Source organism: Piliocolobus tephrosceles, chromosome 9 (genome assembly GCF_002776525.5).
Source record: "Piliocolobus tephrosceles isolate RC106 chromosome 9, ASM277652v3, whole genome shotgun sequence".
Classification (NCBI taxonomy): Eukaryota; Metazoa; Chordata; class Mammalia; order Primates; family Cercopithecidae; genus Piliocolobus; species Piliocolobus tephrosceles.
In genome coordinates, this window is record NC_045442.1 from 74886085 (window position 1) to 74902385 (window position 16301).

The window sequence follows — 16301 nt, forward strand, 5'->3', positions numbered from 1 at the left end:
CAGCCCTCAGGGACTTTTTTTGTATGGGCAGTGGGTGGCCACTTCAGGTTCTTAGTCAGGAGAGTGACATTCCCAGGGAGCTCTCATTTCTGAAAAAAGCAATCGACAATTTTTTTATGACCACAATGCTTTGGGTATTGTCCCCTTCATCTTGGAATAATGCCCAGCACAAATAAGCGCTTAATAAATGTCAGCAGAACCACTGAGTCAATGTCTGAAATCCCCCACAGAGCAGACCTTGCAAGCATATTTTCTATTTGAGTGACCCAGGAAAGCGGTGCTATGGGCAGTGTTTTGCTTTTTGACTGGGAGATGAAGGGGGGCAATGTAGTGGCAGTTGAATGACTTGCCCAAGGTCATCCTCAGACTTAATGGCTGAGCTGAGATTGGATTTCAAGTGTTCTGCTTGTTAAAAAGAGTCCAGCATGATGCAGCTTAAAGAGAGAGCTAGAAATAGAAGTGGAAGTAAGACATAGAAGACAAGGAGAGAGGAAAGAAAAGTAAGAAGGTGAAACAGTGTTGGCTGACAGGCAGATGTCTCATCTTCCTGTACCTGTACCACTTGGGGCTTTATTTACAGTCCTTGGTGTAATCATATAAGATGTAACATCTTTTAACCATTTGCCAAATCAAGAGCATAAGCTTTTAAACCTACACATGCATTCACATTTGACCGTGGTACACTGTTTTACTTTATGAAGAATGGCGAACACTGCTTTGTGAACAGCTGGCCTGTCTTTATTCAAAGCCAGACGTGGTAAACAAAAAAAGACAAGTCAATAGGCTACACTTGCCAGGGGCAATGACCAGGATTTCTTAAACCATGTACATTTTATTCCTTTTGGACTCAGCTGAAGATACTTGTTCCTGCCCCAGAAAGTCTTAGAGTTTCTAGAAGGTTGACAAGCAGGAAAGAGAGAAGCTCCTGCTTTTCAGTCCATAGCAATGCAGGAAAGTCAGATGGGGTGACAAGTCGCAGACGCACTCACCTCCAGTTCAAGGGAAAGGAAGAAGGAGGCCTTGTTATGGCCTTCTCACCTGTGCAGTATTTGCAGCCAGGCTGTTAGAGAAGAGCCACATGGGAGCCTGTTGGAAAGGTGGGCAGCTGTGTGCTTGTTCCATTGTTGATAAGGGAGGTGTTCCCTCAACCCGCCACTGGCCCTCTAGCTCCTTGCATGTATACAGGTTGAGCATCCCTAATCCAAAAATCCAAAATCCACAATGTCCCAAAATCCAAAACTTTTAAGCACCAACATGATCCCACAAGTGGAAAATTCTACACCTGACCTCATGTGACAGGTCCCATATATTACTAAAAGTATTGTATAAATTACGTTCAGGCTGTATGTGCATGGTATATACGAAAACATACGTGAGTTCTGTGATGAGACTTGGGTCTCATCCCCAAGATATCTTATTATGTATATGCAAATATTCCAAAATTCCCAAACACTTAAAATCCAAAACTCTTCCGGTCCCAAGCTTTTCAGATAAAGGATACACATCTGGTACAACCTGTCAGAGCTCCTGGGGAAGAGGAGCTGGCAGGAGGATTTGGATATAAAGCACACACCATATTAACAAAGCAGAAACCTCATGGGAAGCTTCTGGGCTCTCTCCTGGTGATCATAGCTGGCTAGTAATGTTGGTAAATAGATGACTACTGGATAGAGGGGAGGTCAGGGAGGTAGCTGGCAAAATCTGAAGTGTGACTGGCTGTGGACACAGTATTAGACCTGGCTGCTTGAGCCTTGACTCTATCTGTGATTGCTTTGAGACTTCAGGCAGGTCATTTGCCCCAGCAGGAATTAGAATCCCCATCCTGTTGCTTCATAAGGCAATAGTGTGGTTGCAGAATGAGTGCCGGTGTGAATATTTGGAAAATTGTGATGCACACTCTACATACGTAAGAGAGAAGTGGTGTGTTATTAGGCCACTGGCAAACACTTACCACTGTACAAGACCTGCTAAACTCCCTTTCAGAGGCAGGCTTCCCAAGGGACAGAAACCAGGCAGCACCCTGAGCCCAACCCAGGCTTTAGGCTGAGTTGGAAGCCTGGGCAAGGAGAGAAGGGAACTACCCCATCTCTGGTGCTAGAAGCCTTGGAGAGTGTTCATATATACACAGCCTACACACACCAGCCTCCATGCCTCCCTGGGCACTGAGGGTGGGGCTGGGCTGGGCACAATCACTTCTTGCTCCCCCTAATGTCCCCTAAGGTTGCCCTCTGCTCCTGCCCTTCTCTCAGTCATTGATCACTTGGACAGATATTTGGTGGGAGGATGATTTGCAAAGAGAGTCCTGGATGCAGAAATTCTCTTGGTTCCTTCAGTAACTCCATGATCAGCAATAAGCTGAGACAGCCAGGTGGCAGGGTGTCCCTGGTGAAACTCCAACCAGTTTGTCCACTGAGGTGGAGCCTTCGGAAGTTTATGAGACATTTGCAACAGGGAGGAGCCTGGCCCCTCCTCTTCCTGTGTGGTGTATGGATTCAAACAACCGATGGGAAGTCCTCCAGCAGAGTACTCTGGCCTTGCCGAGGATTGCTGTTTCCCCTTTTTTTGTTCCCCTTTCCACCCAATAAAACCCTGCTTTACTCACCCTTTAAACCATCTGCAAGCCTAAATTTTGTGGCCGTGGGACAGACAAGAACTCTGTCTTTAGCTGAACTAAGGAAAAGTCCTGCAACAAAGCTGTTTACTCTTTCTGCACCATAGTGTGTAGAATCCATACCCTGACTAATGCCCAGGGTTACCTTAAGAATCAAAAGAGGCATGGGTATGAAAATGGCTTATAGGCTTGAAATATCCTTACATTTGTTTATAGGTTTAGGGCTATCCCATCATAGTCCCTAAACACAGGCCTGGGCCAGAGAGCTAGAAGTTGCTTAACTTGGTTCTTAGATTCAACTCATGCCTCATTAAATACCAGTCAAGGTGGTATGGAATAAAAAATTTCAAGTTAAATTCAATATGAGTTGAAAGATAAATATTGGCTGGATATCCAGACAAAGCCAAGTTCCTGCCTCCCCGAGACACTCACGCTGAAATCTGCCATCTCAGGTTTGTAAAGATCCTCAGCAGCCTCTCCACAGAGCTGAAACCCCTGTAAGCAGCTGTAGAGGTGGGCTCTGGATTTTAGAAATGAGACTAGGATTTGTTTACGGGCACAGACATCTGAGTGGTCCTTCAACCTCTGGCCCCACTCATTCTGCAAGGCAGCAGCTGCAGCCCCAGTATGACTTGGAGTTTTCCTTTCTGGGAGGACATTCCTGGAGTCCTTCAATCCCTGCAACTCTTTGGTCCCTCAAGTTGGAATGGGGACATCTTCTCTTAGGGGATGATTTTCACAACACTGTCACTCGCTGGTGGGCCCAGTAACACCTTTGCAGTCAGGGCTGATCATTATGTACTCATTTGAGATTCGCTGCAGCAACATTGTTTGTAACGTATTTGGGTGAGAAAAGGTGTTATAGAGGCTGTCACAAAGTCTCCCTCTGGTAAAACGCAGGCAGTTTGAACATGCACATGTCCCCTCATGGCAGCCTTCCCCTTTCCATTCAGTGCTTCTTCAGAGGCCCACTTGTTCCAGACATGGCTCTGTGATGACAGGTAGGAGCCACAAGGATGGCTGCATGGGGAGCCTTGGTCCTGTCACTTCCTCTCTGCATCTGTGGACAAGTTGCTCCCCTCTAGATAACTCAGATTCAACGTCATACAAATGTCATTCTCAGAGACCTGAGATGATGATTCCCTGAGAGAAAGGACATGAAAGTGCTTGCAGGATGTTACTTGGCTATAATCATTGTTAGCATTGCTGCTGGCACTCATGGACTTCCTGCAGCAGGCCTTGTTCTGAGCACTTTACATGTGCTAAGTTACATAGTCCTCGTGACAACTCCTCTACATGGGCCATCATTTGTCCCCATGACGTGGATGAGGAACCCGCTCTAATGGACCAGCACAGTTGACCTTGGCCAACAGATATGGGATGTGCTGTGGGCCTCCTAGGTGGGAATACCCCAGAAGGCTTCCAAGAGCAGGTCGTATTTGAGAGGAGTATTGAAAAGTGAAAGGAATGTCATGTGCTTAAAACCAGTGGAAGCTGCATCATATTCCAAGAGATGATGTGGACATATAGGGAGTGCCTGAGTTGGAGCACGAGATGAGTATAAATTGAGGAGGGGAAGAAGGATGCTGCTGAGTCCAGAAAGGTATTTTGTGCCATTATGCAGGCACTTTTCTGCTTTGTTGCCAATATCACCCAATGTTCTAGAAAGGACCAAAAGCAGCATTCTTATACTGTCTAATTTTGCTCAGAAAGAGTGGCAGAAAATTTGTATCACATCCAAACTGCTCTGTTTTTGGCAGCTGCAGGTCCCACATCCAGGAGGAGAGCTAGCAATTCTCTCATCAAGAAAATCTCCCGAGCGACCTGGAAGCAGCTTTACCCACTTCTCTGGCAGGGATACCAGAAGCCCTTGCTGCTGGAAAGGTCGTGGTCCCTCTGAGGCATGGCTCTCTGCGGCCGAGTCCCATGATGACGAGGTACTCCTGCTCTGGAAGGGGCTTCCTCATGCCCGCAGCTCATGAGAACCCTCCAAAACTGCTTCTTGAGGATGTTAGTGACATCAGGTGGTTAGGCCCATGACCGGACTCCCTGAGAAGGTGGTGAAAGGGAGATTGTCTAAACCACTTTCCCATTTAGATCCAAACTATGTGGACTGTCCTTCAATGAAAAAGAGGCTATCCGTACTCCAAGCTCTTGCCAGAGAGCTCAGCCTGGAGCCAACTGCTGGCAGGAAGCCCAGCTGAGACAGTGGAGAACAATGACTGCGCTTTTGCACCACTGCACACTGAAAGGCTGTTTCCACACATGGCATCTCAGGGCTATCTCTGCAGCCACCCCTCTAAGTGGCTCTTAGTTTTCAGTTCATAGATGCCTAGTGGGTTAATAGATTAATACATGAGATTTAGGGATCCATGAACCCCTCTAGAGCTGTATGCAAAATGTTCAATGCCAGTATGTTTTTCTTAGGAGAGAGGCTTTAGTTATTGGTATTTATTTATTTATTTATTTGTTTATTTATTTATAAAATCAGATTCTCTAAAGAGGTCTCTGACTCTAAAATGGGTTAAGAACCTCCACTCTGAGGATGGATGAGTTTGGTCCTTATATTATGAAAGTGGCCAAAGAAGCCACCTGTCCTGACCTTATTTATTTAGGTCTTACTCTGAGATGTTCCTTAATATTGTGGTCCAGTTGTCACCCAAAGTCAGATGAAGAAATTTCTGCATCTTCTAGTTAACTCCTATTGAAGACATGATCCATTAGATCCATTAAAGTATTTGGCACCAACCTGATACCCAAGTGATACATTCTTTTGTAAATCGGCACTAGGAAAAACTTGGTATCTTTTGATGATGGGATGTGTGTCTTTCTTTTTATCAATAGTTGAGAACAGTGTGACTCAAGATGTTTCCCTCCTTTCCCTGGCTGCTGGGTTGCTGTGAAGTTCTGAGTTATATTTGATGTTCACTTAGGCAATGGTTACATTTGATGTGCATTTATTCAGGATTTTTGCTGGTCTCCTATGTTCTAACATCAGACAAGCACAGAGGACAAGAGGATCGAACAAAATAGAGGTGGTCCCTACTATTACACGTGATGTTTGGTCCCAGGATTTTGTGCATGTACTTTTCTATTCCACTGCAGATTGTGAATAGCGGTGATCACCAACACCCAGTGTCCACTGTGTCAAGGCATGATCTAAACTGTTTACCTATATGAATTAATTCAGTGTTCCTGAGACACAATGACCTTAAGAGGTAAGTTCTATTATGACCGTAGTCTAAATATGAAGAAACTGAGGAAGAAAAAACTTAAGCTTCTGAAGTTCACAGTCCTAGCAAGTGGCAAAGTCAACATTTAAAGCCTTTGGCCCCAGGCTCTGCACTTAGATGTGGAACTCGGCCGGGTGCGGTGGCTCAACCCTGTAATCCCAGCACTTTGGGAGGCCGAGACGGGTGGATCACGAGGTCAGGAGATCGAGATCATCCTGGCTAACACGGTGAAACCCCGTCTCTACTAAAAAATACAAAAAACTAGCCGGGCGAGGTGGCGGGCGCCTGTAGTCCCAGCTACTCGGGAGGTTGAGGCAGGAGAATGGGGTAAACCCGGGAGGCGGAGCTTGCAGTGAGCTGAGATCCGGCCACTGCACTCCAGCCTGGGCGACAGAGTGAGACTCCGTCTCAAAAAAAAAAAAAAAAAAAAAAAAGATGTGGATCTCACACTTCCATCCTCACCTTGCCAGCTGCTTTGTTGGGGCAATATTGTGTGTTTGTAAGATGTAATCAATCCACTCTATGGAGCATTTTACCCCCATTGCTGACTATAGTCCCTGATTTGCCTTTGGTTAGTAAATATTACTATTCCCATTGCTGAGATAGCAATGCCGATGTTCAGAAAGGTGATTCTGTGCCTTTAAGGCCAACCTAGCCCCCTAAAAATCAAGCCCTCTGAGCCCAAGCACAGAAGGCCTTCTTCCCACTAGCCTCACTCCTTTTCTCCTAATGCACATTTATGTGTCATTATAAGTGGCCCCAGGCCTGTGCAGGGATGCAAAAAGAAACAATACTTGGTGAATTTCATTAGAATACTAAGTGGAGAAGGGTCCAGTTGGCCTATGTTGGTTTTGTGACTTTGAAGATCCTCCAGTGCTGGTTAAATGTAAAATTACACCTTGTTAACACCAAGAGGAACCTGGAAGATCATTGATCTAGAAACTTCTGAAAGTTTTTTGGGAAGATAAAGTCTCCTTAGAGAATCTTATGCAAGTTATGGACACTCTTTTTCCAACACAGTTCCCTGATCCTCATTCTTGTTTTGACAATTTTAATGATACTGTGACATTTCAGGATTAATTCTCATTGTTTTCAGAACGAGCTTTCAGAAAGAGGCTCATTGCTTGTTTTCTGCGACTCTGAGTACCTTTCTCCTTGTCATTGAGTGGTGGAATATTTTCTTTTTTTCTGCAAAGGGGAAAAAGGGAAGTGTAATTTTCAACTCTCAGCATAACGTGTCTTTGATTAATGTATATTGTAATCATCACAGAATACACAGCTGTCTATTAACCATGGAACCAAATGAGTTGAATAGATTATCAAAGAGCAGCAGCCCCAATTCCACTCTGAGGTACATGCTTGTCTTTAGAACATTAATCTCGTTACAGGTTTAAGTCTGATTCCAATTTCCCTGACAGTCAGCAAGAAAGGGAGGAAGATTGATCAAATATGCCAGGAGCAGAGAGAGCTCAGATCTCAATGGGGCTGAGGAAAGAGAGCAGCGTGGTTTCTTTTTTAAATGATTATTCCAAAGGGATGAGAAAGGCGGAGAAGAGATTCAAGGAGCATTGAGGACAGATGGCAGGGTCCTGGGCTGAGCAGGCAGGTGACAGGAACAGGCAGAAGGGGCTGCCAGGGAAGCGGGTATCTCTGGGGCAGTGCTGGTGAGGAGGAAGCAAGCTAGTAGGAGGCAGGAGAGTGATGAGGGATTGTGGCAAAGTCACCAGAGCCAGACCTTCAGCCACACATCCCTCAGAGGCCCTTGCATGCAGCAGAGTGGAGCTCTGGACTTGAATTACTGACAACTCAATCCCACCCCTGGAAGAAGGCCCAGGCTCTGCCACAAAGCTGGTCTGGAACTCCAGGGACAGAGGCCATAAAGCTGGTCTTATTCTAATTCCCTTGAGAGTGACCCTGACAGCCTTGACCTCAACAGTCTCATTGATCATGCTTATGCCCAAGCCACACAAGCCCAAGGAACTCCATCACTCCCAAATACAATCCATAGCTCTTTTTCCATATCATGCCAGACCAAATTCTTAACACAGTCAAACTATTTAGTGTCCCAAACAACCTCCACACCGTGTGTGCAGCCAGCCACATTTATACCCAACCTGAGTGCAAATTTTGAAAAAGAAAGTTAGTTGTACAGTTCATTCCCTATCTTCAGTATCTTCAGCTACTCCTGAACCAGCCTGGGCATTCATCTTCATTCTTCTCCCCCAAATACTTCACTTTCTAGCTAAACCTACTCACTGTTCCTCAAAATCACAGAATTTTTTCGTATCTCCATTCTTTTGTGTATGTTGGTCCCTCTACAGAAGCACTCTTTTTCTCCTCATCCATCAGAAAACCTTCCTCTTAAAGTTCAATGCCCATTCAGCAGTCACTGAAGCAGAGTAATGGCCTTAATTTAGCCCCCTTGTAACAGTGATCTTCCTCTTACAGTCAGATGTCAGTGCACAGTCTCTCTTGGCCACTTGTACACCCATATTAATGCCCCCACTATGTAGGGTGAGAGTCAAAGGTTCACCTGTCTACCTCACCTCCTTGTCTGCGAGTGCCTCAAGGATGAGGAGTCTGGCTTGCTAAACTTTGGTATCCTAAAGTCTATCATGGGACCATAGTAAGTTATTGGAATAAATCAAGGGCTGCACTCAGTTTTAAAATCTTTCCAGGTCCCCTCTCACCTGTCCCTACCTGCCAGACTCGGTGCCAGATTTGTTCACTTTCTGGCTCTTGATGAGATGAGAGGGTTGTGTTTCTATCCCAAGGGACAGAAAGGACAAGAAACTAAAACTTAGAAGGACTGAGCAAGACGTCCAAATCCCAGAGCTCATAGGTGGCAGAGCATTGAGCTTGGTCTTCCTGAGTCCAAACTGTCCACAGTCCAATATCACCTCCGAGAGAGTTAAAGTTCATAGGTTGAAGGTGTGTGGTTCAAGTTCTGTTTTAGACAACACTCCAGGAGCTAGGTCAGGACTAGTGTGAGGTGAGAGAGACACAACATGTAAGGAAGTGCTCATTCTCAGGTGCCAACCCTGCATTTGCATCAGGGTGACTTCCTCCTAAAGTTCATGCCCTAGGCTCATCATTTAGCTCACCCTAGCCTCTGCCCTGCCAGGGACACACGTCAGCTGTTTAGAGAGGAAGAGTCTTCTGTTTTGCCAAACATTTGGGTTTCTCGGTTGACTATTGTTTTACAAGTTCATGGATGATCCTTCCTGAGCACCAACTCTGTGCCAGATACTGGGGACAGAAAGGAGAAGAAATCAAGGTGAAATAGATACAGAGCCTTGCTGTTGTGCCAGAGGTCAACACACACACACATACACACACACACACACACACACACACACACACACACACAGAGAGAGCAGCCCCTCCGACAGCTATTCAAAGGTAGGCTTCACAACCATGAATGATAAGTGGTCAGACTTCCAGGATATGTTGTTAGCCAAGAAGAAGGCTCTTTCAGGCACAAGAGATAGCTAGGAGAAAGACACACAGGCAGGAATGCAAGAGCATGTTCTAGGAGCCCCGTTTGTAAGGCAGGGAGGTTGACTGGCTCCTGGAATGTCTCCAAGCTGAGACATTGGCATCACACTTTGGGAGACAGCAAAGTCAGGACCTCCAGAGTCACAGCACTGGGTTTTCCACAATGAGGGGCTCTGCCCAAGGGCAGACAGTGCCAGCGACGAGTGTCTAAAGCAACCGCCATCTTTAAGAACTGTCACCCTAACCGCAGCCAGCCCCAGTCCCTCAGAGTTGGGAAGGTCTCACAGGGGCCCCTGTGCTCACCCTCCCTGGTTTGTTGGACGTGTTCAGCCAGCCCCAGCGGCTGCCAGGCATCCTGTTCTGCTGAAAGTTCACAGAACATGTCAGGCAGCAGCAGGGTATTCTGGCCCAGCACCCCTGCTCACAGGGCAAGAATGGGCTCTGCAAGGCCATGGCTGGGAAAATCATCATGGTAGGGTGGGGGCAGGATTGGCTGCAATTTCCCCCTTCCAGTTCCCCTGCTCCATCCTCTGCTGTGACCCATAAATTCACCGAGATGAAGTCATTCCCCAGTCCAGGCTGTAAAAAGTCAGCTGCGTAGCTAGGGAGTTTGCAGCCGAGTTAGATTATAAAATAAAACCAGGGGTTCTGGAAGACGAGGGTCAAACCCTCTGAGCACTGGGGGAGGGGAGAACACTGTTCTGTTTTTTTAACAAGAACCAGCAGGTTTTCAACTTTGTAAGATTCCTCACCCCACTCTCCCATTTCTCTCTCAACTCCTTTGAGTAGGAGGGTCATTCCTGCAACCACCATGGTGCTTCCTTAGTGTTAAAAAATAAAACTAAAATCAAAAATTGTAAAACTGGCCTGAAAGTTCTCTCTTCCCTGCTGAGTTTGAAACATACCTCATTATTCTGAAGTCTTCTGAAATTTAAGCAGAATCTGAGAGCTAAGAGAAGCCCCAGATCCTGCAGCCTTCCCCTCTGAGACTGAAGCAAACTATGATGCTGGGGAGACTGGCTCCGGATGAGCGATGGAAAGACTCAGTCTTCTCATCTCTAAAAAGGGCACATAGGAGTTGTTGGGATATCACATTGCCTAAGATCTCCTCCAGCTTAGTCTTCAACCCTTTCATTAACCCCAAAAACTATTTATTGAGCACTTACTGTGTTCCAGACATTGGGATATGCCCTGGGGATATAGCAATAGGCAAAGCATTTGAAGTCTTGCTTTTGTCCTTTTCACCTGGCAAGGTTTGAGTATCTGGTACACTCAAAAATGGAGCTGCTAATGTCCTTGTCACCTTGATAGTGAGAATGTCCATCAAAGTGAGGCTGGTGATATCTCACACATGCAAGGGCCTCACAGCTCAATGAATGCTTCTCCAGTCTCATTTACAGGGCCTCCTACATCAGCATAGAAGAAATTTTCTCAAACAGAACCATTCAAGATGCAGATCATTACGCTGGCATTCGTTGGCTGAATGTGGGCTTTGCACCCTCTTCCCATTCCATCACCCCAAACCTAGTTCTCTCTTCCAGTAGGAGGAGATGGGAAGAAGTTTTAAAGTGTGTGCCGAATACTTTCTGTGTGCCAGGCACAGTGCTAGGCACTTGTACATACATTTTATCTTTACAGTGACTCCCCAGAGGCGTGCAACAGTCTTGTTTCGCAGGTGAGGAAACTATCATATTCCAAAGACAAGGTTCTTAGTTGCATCTGAGTTCTGTAAATTTTATAGCATGGGGAATACAGACCTAGGAAGACTTTGACCTCATAGCCAGCAGCTTATGTCTCAATCCTTTTGTCTTTTCCAGGTAGAAAAGATCTTTTTTATTTTGAGTTCTCCTGGAGTTCTTAGAATAACGACTTCTAAGGATTAACTTCAATTGTATGCTAACAAATATTTAACATTGCTATTAAGAAAAAAAAACCTTGATTTGAAGCATTTGCTGATTTCCATGGCATTGTACTCCATCTGTAGCCAATTTCTAGCTATTAATGTGAAAATGGAGTTATTCAGTATTTCCACCGTACAGATACAAGCATGAAGAAATGTGTTGATGTCTTTGTGTCTCATCTAGAGAAACTGTAGTACTTTATATGTGATAGGATTGCAATAAATTCTATCTTTTCACAGACCACAGTTCTCCCTGGGCATCTCTATGTGTCTTAGAAATAGAATGAGTTTGGAATCACCTTGGAAAAACAGTATATTGGAACTGGAAGAAGCCTACAATAATTACTTAATGCTATGTGACAAATTTCTTCAACTATGTATTATCTCACAGTTTCTGTGAGTCAGGAATCCAGGCCTGGCTTAGTGGGGTCCTCTGGCTCAGGGCTTCCCACGGCCTGCACTTCCTGTACTTGATGTGGAGACTGGGGCTCTGGTCTCATCTGAAGACTCAACCGAGGAGGATCGTCTCCTTAGTGCACTCAAGTGTTTGTTGGAGGGGCCATTTCCATGTGGGCTATTGGACTGAAGGGCTCAGTCTCTAACTGGCTGTTGCCTGGAGGTTTTTCTCAGTTTCTCACTGCATGGATCTCTCCATAGGAAGGCCTCAGAGCAAGCAAATAACAGAGCAAGAGAATACACACAAGATAAAATGCAGAGAATTTTTATAGCCTAGTTTTGGATATGACACCTCTTTACATCTACTGTATCCCATTCATCTGAAGTAAGCCACTAGGTTCAGCCTACCCTCAAGAAGAAGCAGTATACGAGGGTACAAATACTAGGAGGCCAGGATCATTGGGAACTATTTTTGAAACTACCTAAAATAGAACCTGAGTGACAACAGTAATAACTACAAATACTTACTGAGCACTTATTATGCTCCAGGAACTGTTGTAACTGCTTTGTATATAAAGTCTTATTTCATTATTACAATTCAGGAGGTTGGATCTGTAAACCCCATTTTACAGAGAAGAAAATTGAGACTTTGACACTTTGTGTAATTACCTGCAAACCATTCACCTAGGAACTTGAGAGAGCTGTGAGGCTGGCAGCTGGCCTCCTCTGGTGCCCACACTCTCATGACCTGGGCTACCTCTTCTGAGAGGTCACTTAGTGACTTTGGTATTCTTCCCTTTTTGCACATAACAAGTCTGAAAGCCAGAAAGCTTAAGTAACTGTCTCAGGTCACACAGCAAGCTAGGAGCAGAGGCAGAACTCAGATCTTAATGTCTCCTGAGTGCCCTGGTTTTTGAAGAAAGACTAAAGAAGTAGATGATAAATCCAGAAAGGAGTATTAAACTTTCTCTCTCTTTGGCCTTTCAGCTCTCTAGAAGTGTACAGGGGACTGACACTTGGCCCAACTCTGAGTATTATCTGAAAGTCAAGCTTCCCTCCACCCCAAGTTCTGACATGAAGGTGATGGCCCTCAGTGGTACCTATGATTAATCCATGTCATTTTTCTGTAATACTTAAGCTTGCTTTCACTGGGGAAAAAAAAAATCAGGCTTGTCTCAGACGTCAGAGTAATGGGCTGGTTTTAAGTTCTCCTGGGGGCTTAATAAAAGGTGGTAGTTTGGGTAACGTTTCTGTGATAGGCCCTTCTGTTAATACTTATCTAGCTAATGCATCTTCCAAATGGCCTGGTGCAGCTTTCAGGACATTAAGGAGATTTCGTAATGTTGTTCTACATATGGTATTTCTGCACTGGATTTTTTTTCTTCCTTTCCACTTGTATAAATTATTTTATGATGAAGGTGGCAATGCTAAGGGAATAGGAGTGGGAGGAAAGGTTAAGATTTCACAGGACCCAGCCTGAGGCGTTTTTGGAGCCCAGAGGGAGCCAGTTTCCACATTCTTGAACACAGGAGGAACAGGAGGAATGGAAGGTTAGTGGAGCGATGGGGCCTGTGGCTGACAAACACCAGCTGCATTGAGTACATATCACATCGTGGCCTGGCAGACATCTCCTCCTTCAAAATGACACAGGCTATTAGCAGACTCACCCCAAAAGGGTATGCCAGGAGTGGATGCATGGAATTCCTGCTGATATACTGGAATCCCAAGACTAAAGCAGTCTTCCCTGCCCTTATCAGACCAGCCAAGATAACTGGAGCAAGGGTGGAATCTGCACACAATAAAGAAATTCCACCTTACAAATACCAGGCCCCAGATCCAGACCCTGTGTTTGATGAATTTATTGATTCCACATAGATGAAGCCCTGTTCTGTGCCAAGTGTTCTGCTTGGAGTTGTAAACACAGGATAATAAAATATAGTCCGTGCTGTAAGGGGACTCCTGGACCAATGGGAAATTCAAATGACATTTAAACCAACCACAAACATGCAGTGTGATGAGTGCATAGACAGTTCGAAGCCAGGAGTGGGATGGAGGCATGGAGGACAGGCACAGAGTCAATTCGTAGGGTGGAGACGACTGTTGGAGGATCATGCTTGAGCTGCATCTCTCAGGAGAGGGAGGAGAGGCCAGACAAAGAAAGATCGTCACACAGTGTCACAGAGCATAGTTCTTTTTGGACCTTCTCTGAGAGGTATATTGTGGACCAGAATTGCAGGACTACAGGGTCCTTTATTTCACTAACTATTTCTGTATGATTCTCCTGAACAACTGCAACTGTGCACAAGGGTACCTATTTTCTTCATATTCTCCCAGAGTTAATGTTTTCCAGTTTTCTAATATTTGCCAATCAGATGGGGTATAAAGCGCTTCCTCATCCTAATTTGCATGTCATGCTTTCTTGATAAGTTTGCCTTAGCCACTTGGATTTCTCTTATGAATTGCTTATTCATATTTTTTGCCTGTTTTTCTATTTCTTTTCCTTCTTGTTGATTTGCAGGAATTACTTGAGCAACCTACTTATTAATCATTTGCTGGTTTTAGGCCTTATCAAAGTCTTCTTCAAACTGTCACACATCTGTTAAGGTTTTGAATGGTGCACTTTGATGATTATAATTCTGCCTTTAAATTCTGATGTAAATCCACTTGTTTTTCCCCTATGGCTTGTGTTTTTGGAGTCTTATTTAAGAAAAAGTTCAGGACTCCAAAGTTAAAAAAAAAAAAAAAAACCTACACGTTTTTTCTATTAGTTTTAGTCCTAATTTTGACAACCAGATTTTTAAACCACTTGGTGTTTATTTTTATAGAAAGAATGAGATAAGGACTCAACTTTATTTTTCGCTGCATAGGAAGTTACTAAGCTACTATTCATAACATAATTTACTAGCTAATTTATTCTTTCTTCAATGATTTGTGATGCTAGCTCTACCATATACCTGTTGGGAGTCAATTCTTCATGTGTATCTTGCATTTCTGTATATCTTATAAGCAGAGACTGTGACAGACTGTTTGCAACTATCTCTTCAAGGATGTTTGTATAGCAAACACCCTTGGAAATAGAGATAGTGTCTCCATGCAGAGCAAAGGGCAGATTTGTTTACTGCCAAGTATAATAAAATAACACCTCCCTCTGGAGCAAAGTTCAGGCAAGCTTACCGCCCATTACAAAAGGTTTGGGTTTAAGTTAAGTGTTTCTCTCCTGACAATTAACCCACTGTGTGTGGAGGCATCACCCAGACCTCTTCATGTCATCCTGTGGGAACTGGGATGCGAGGAACCAACACAAATGCTGATATTCTGACTACTGCCATTGCTATGAGTAATAAGCTGCCCGTTGTCTCCGAACCCAAGGTCTTGTGTCTTCTTCTAACAACCATGAAATCGTGGCAAGCTCAGACTCTTAACAGCTCATGACCATACCAAGTTCTCAAATAACTGGGACTCTATACTTTTTTATTAGTATATTTATCTCTCTCTCTTTTTTTCTTTTATACCAGTATCAACTATTTTAATTACCATTACTTTGTAGTAAGTCTTAATGTCTGATAGGGCAAGCTCCCAACTTTGTTCTCTGTCAATATTGGCTTAATTATTTCTTAGCATTCATTCTCTTATAAAAACAATTTTGGAATCAGTTTGCTAAGCTCTGTAAAATCTTGTCTGCGTTTTTATTGGAATTATTTTGAGTGTACAGATTAATATAGGAAAAAGGGCATCTTTATAATGCTCTCTATTCATGAATATGGATTTTATCTCACTTCCTTAGGTTTAAATTTTCTTCCATAAATGTTTTGTACATTCCTTAATAAGTTAATTGCTACTTTGTAGTGTTTGTTGCTATTGTAAATCATATCTTATTTTTTGTTGCAATTTCTTGTTAATGGAAGTATAGAAGAACATTATTACTCCTCACATATTCATTTTGTATGTCGCTGTTTTGATTTTTGTATGTAAATGATCATATCGTCTGTTAATGGTGGGGCAAAAGTCTCTTTCTTTTCACTCTACCACTATTTTCTTTCTTTATTAACAAGAACCTCTAGAATTACATGGCACAGTAGTTGTGACAACAGCTCTGCTCGTTATTTTCCTGACCTGAAAGGAAATTTCTCTTAAGTATGATGTTTTCTCTACGTGTTTAGTATGTAGCCTTTGTTGAATTAAGGATGCTATCGCCTATTCATTTTTATAAAAGCATTTTTAAAAATTAGAATTTCATATTAAACTTTATGCTATTTGAGCACTGACTGATATGATGGTTTTTCCCATTTCTATCATTAATATGGTGAATCACGTGAATAGATATCCTTTGCATTTCTGGGACAAATCCTACTTAGTCACGGTGTATTTTTAAAAATATACCATTATATTCCCTTGCCTAATCATATATTTAGGAGTTTTACATTCATGTGGATCATTGTATAGATTTTTGTGTTTACTCTGAATGAAATGGAGAGTCATCTAATCCTTTCCAGGGAAGGGGTGATAAGATTAGATAAATGTTTTTAGAAGGACCACCCTGGCTGCAGTTGTGAAACTAGATTGCAGTGAACAAAGATGGAAACAGGCAGAAAAGTTAATTTGCCAATTTTCTTTGTAAATCCAGATATGAAATGATGGTTTCTAGCAGGGTGGAGGCAATGAA